Raw genomic sequence first — 4,217 nt, forward strand, 5'->3', positions numbered from 1 at the left:
AAATGGAAACCAATGCTGAAAACACACACTTGAGTATTTTTAAAGGGTTTTTGAGGCAGTTTGATGAATTGTATGATATAAGAAGAGCTTATAGTATTTTCTGATAAAAAAATATTTCCCTGACAACAGTGACTTAAATTCCATCATTAAAAGTGCTTTTAACAGGGGCGCCTGGGTGGCTCAGTTGGTTAAGCGACTGCCTTCGGCTCAGGTCATGATCCTGGAGTCCCGGAATCGAGTCCCGCATCAGGCTCCCTGCTCAGCAGGGAGTCTGCTTCTCCCTCTGACCCAACCCCCTTTCATGCTTGCTCTCTCTCTCTCTCATTCTCTCAAGTAAATAAATAAAATTGGAAAAAATGCTTTTAACGGGGCGCCTGGGTGGCTCAGTCGTTAAGCGACTGCCTTCAGCTCAGGTCATGATCCTGGAGTCCTGGGATCGAGTCCGCATCGGGCTCCCTGCTCGGCAGGGAGTCTGCTTCTCTCTCTGACCCTCTTCCCTCTCATGCTCTCTATCTCTCATTCTCTCTCTCTCAAATAAATAAATAAATAAAATCTTTAAAAAAATAAACTAAAAAAAATAAAAATGCTTTTAACATTACACACACACATGCACACACACATATCAAAAGGGAAAAAGCCAGGATTCAAATCTGCCTTTGATTATCTCTAAAGGTCATGTTCTCTCCACTATATCATGATTCTTTTCAGGTCGATGAATACTGAAAGTGCACAAATATTAAAGCATTCCTTATTTTCTTTCAAGCAGTTACAGTTGACTTTATAAGAGAAACCCAGGAAAAGGACATAAATATAAATAAAAGAAGTATACAAACCCATACATCACTACCGGCTAATTACAAATAATAACGAATGTAAAAAGCAGTTTTATTACAGATTTCCTCTACAACTCTGCAGTTTCTATCTCATATTTGGAAAATACGACTATTATGAGATACTAATTCTACACATTTTAGCATATTTATTTTTTTAATTTTTTTTAAAGATTTTATTTATTTGACAGAGAGAGACACAGTGAGAGAGGGAGCACAAGCAGGGGGAGTAGGAGAGGGAGAGGCAGCCTTCCCGCGGAGCAGGGAGCCCGATGCGGGGCTCGATCCCAGGACCCTGGGATCATGACCTCAGCCGAAGGCAGACGCTTAACGACTGAGCCACCCAGGCGCCCCATATTTTAGGATATTTAAAACATACTTCTCCATTGAACAAAACTATTACAGTCAGCACGAAATACAAAAAGACATGAATAGCTCATTTTGAAAGAGTGTGGTCAAGGGTCTTTCGATATGACATTGTTCGCTAAAACAAGCTTCTGTTGAAAAATGGCTGGGACAAATTATTGCTATTTATGAACATTTGCCATTTTAGCAGAAGTATGTAACGAAAAATGAAAGTATTGTGTCTGCATACAGGCAGAAATAAGTTTAGGTTAACAAAAGTACAGAAGAATTTGCATAAATACGTATGTTTCAAGTGAACACCAACCATGTGCTCTTATATTTGGAATTCTTACAGTGCCCTGCTGGTCATACAAATGCTTGGCTTTCTTCTTAAGACAGTTAAAAAGTACTATATGCATTTATGCATTGTATGTACTATATTTACTATAATTGTAAGGTTGTCTCCCTACTAGAAGTGGTGAAACAATTCAAGGGAATACAGCTTTAGAATGTAGTGATCGATACAACTTTAGAATGTAGTAAACGTTAACCAGAAATGAAGCCAGAAAATGTATGGCAAGAGAGGAATTCTAGCCCAGATGAGAAAACAAACAAAATCCTAAAACCCTGAAGTAGGACAATGGGTTTAACACTCAGTGCGATAAGAGTAACCTTGAGTCACAAAAATAAAGGAACATAAAGTGTTCTATAAAGCCATAAATAAGATCAAGGAAAAGAGCTTATTGGAAATACTCAATCATTAATCCTAAATGACAGTGGTAGTCAGTGACTCTGTGGAGAAGTACAAAGCCAGCCACGTATATGTGACATCCATCTTTTACAAATATGGTTTTCCTGATGTTTGTATCAAAGAAGTAATGGAAAGCCTTCTGAGACTTAGAAAAACTGTGATACCAGTTCTGTTGATTTACTTGGCAACAAATGACCAAAGACAGAATAACCTCAGTATCCCCTTCAAGTGAATAGAATTTCATATATAATAAACTGAAATTTAGACTAGGAATTCATTTTTCTTTGTAGCTGAGTATCATGATAAGTGAAAAATAAATAGCAGGTTATGTGGTGATGTAAAATAATAAAATTTGATTTTCTAGACAAGGAATTATAGCAAAAAAAAAAAAGAGTGCACATCAGAAAAACTAGGGGAAAAATTAAATTGTCCAGATAAAGATAAGACTGCATTCTTCATAGAAAAACAGGTTCAACATAGAAAGAACAATTGTAGAGCATGTATTCAATGATTCACAGCATAATCTCTAAGAATGGAAAGGAGACCTGAGACAAAAAATTAAAATCCACTGCTGTAAAAGTATGAGCAGGAACACATGATTAGAGAGATGGTTTTCTACTTTTTCCCTTTATCTGTATTGCTGAAACACATATGGCAGATGAATTTCACACATAAAACAAATCTCCATAGGCATGTCTTTATCAAAAGTAATCCTAACATAATTCTATCATTTGTCATATACATATTAGTATCAAAACTGATGAAAAGTGATATTATTATAAATATAATCTTGAATCTTCTCAAATTTACTAAACATGGCCAATTGTTTCCAAACACTCCAAGTTTTTGCCCATCTCAGGGCCTTTGAATATGCTGTTTCCTTTGCCTGTGACCTTACTCCCCTCCTTCACTTTTTAGGTATCAGCTTAGATGTCACCACTTCAGATAGCCTGCATTTACAACCTATGTAAATCTGATACAGCCTAATAATTTTTTTTTTTTAAATAGGTTCCATACCCAGTATGGAGCCCAGCGTAGGGCTCAAACTCACAACACTGAGATCAAGACCTGAGCTGAGATCAAGAAGTGGACGCTCAACTGACTGACCCACCCAGGTGCCCCAGTCTCATTCTTGATAACAGGGTCCTTGTTTGATAATCATTTTACCTTTATTATGACATATAACTGTATTTGACATATAGCTTATTATTTCTAACGTCACCCGCAATTATGCTATTATCTACTTCAGGACTTCTAAGTGTTTTATTTCTTTATTCCTTAAATAAATGTTAATGGTAATTTGGCTATTGAAAAATAATATATTACTTTTTGAATTTAGTTAGTAAGTTTATGATACAATCATCTTTTGTAATTCATTTTTTTACTTTCATCAATGTTTCTATCCTGTTTCCTTTTACATATTTAGTCTTTTTCTAACTTTTCTAGCTAAATGTTCATTTACATTTTTGTATTTCTTCTTCTCTTTGTTCTTACCTACTTGTCCATTGTAATAAAAAATTATTACCTTTTATAATAGTTTGTCTTATTTCTGTCATCTTGCTTTAGCTTTCCATACTTCCTTACCGTTTACTTCAGTTTTTGTGCTTTGACTTAAGGCCTATATACTCTTCAGTGTTCTGGAAGGATATACTAGGGATTCATATTTACTTTCCTAAAACATTCTTTCATATACATTCTTATAAATACCATTATTCAGAATAAGATAATTCAATATCTTTTTACCACCACACTTTAGTCTCTAATGCAATATTATCTACATAATTTTTTTCACTGAGCAGCTATCTCAAAAACAATTTTGGAATTTGCATAATGAAATACATAATTAATAAGCCTATTTATTAATGCAGAGTACAAATCTGATATGTGGATGTTATATAGAAAGAGAGCATTTTTTGTGTCTACTGAGCCTACTAGCTCGAAGTCTCACATCTTCTCTTTGACGTTGTGGCTGGCTGTATGATAATAAGAGGCTTGCTAGGAAGAATGAAGGGAGGAAATCGGAGGGGGAGATGAACCATAAGAGACTATGGACTCTGAGAAACAACCTGAGGGTTCTAGAGGGGAGGGGGTGGGGGATGGGTTAGCCTGGTGATGGGTATTAAAGAGGGCACGAACTGCATGGAGCACTGGGTGTTATGCACAAACAATGAATCATGGAATACTACATCAAAAACTAATGATGTAATGTATGGTGATTAACATAACATAATTAAAAAAAAAGAACCAATGGCAATTAAGCCTGTTTGTAAACAGCAAACTGAAAGAGCAAA

This window comes from Callorhinus ursinus, unplaced genomic scaffold (assembly GCF_003265705.2).
Source record: "Callorhinus ursinus isolate GAN/ISIS: 27379988/994484 unplaced genomic scaffold, GSC_fseal_2.0 scaffold8, whole genome shotgun sequence".
Taxonomy (NCBI): Eukaryota; Metazoa; Chordata; class Mammalia; order Carnivora; family Otariidae; genus Callorhinus; species Callorhinus ursinus.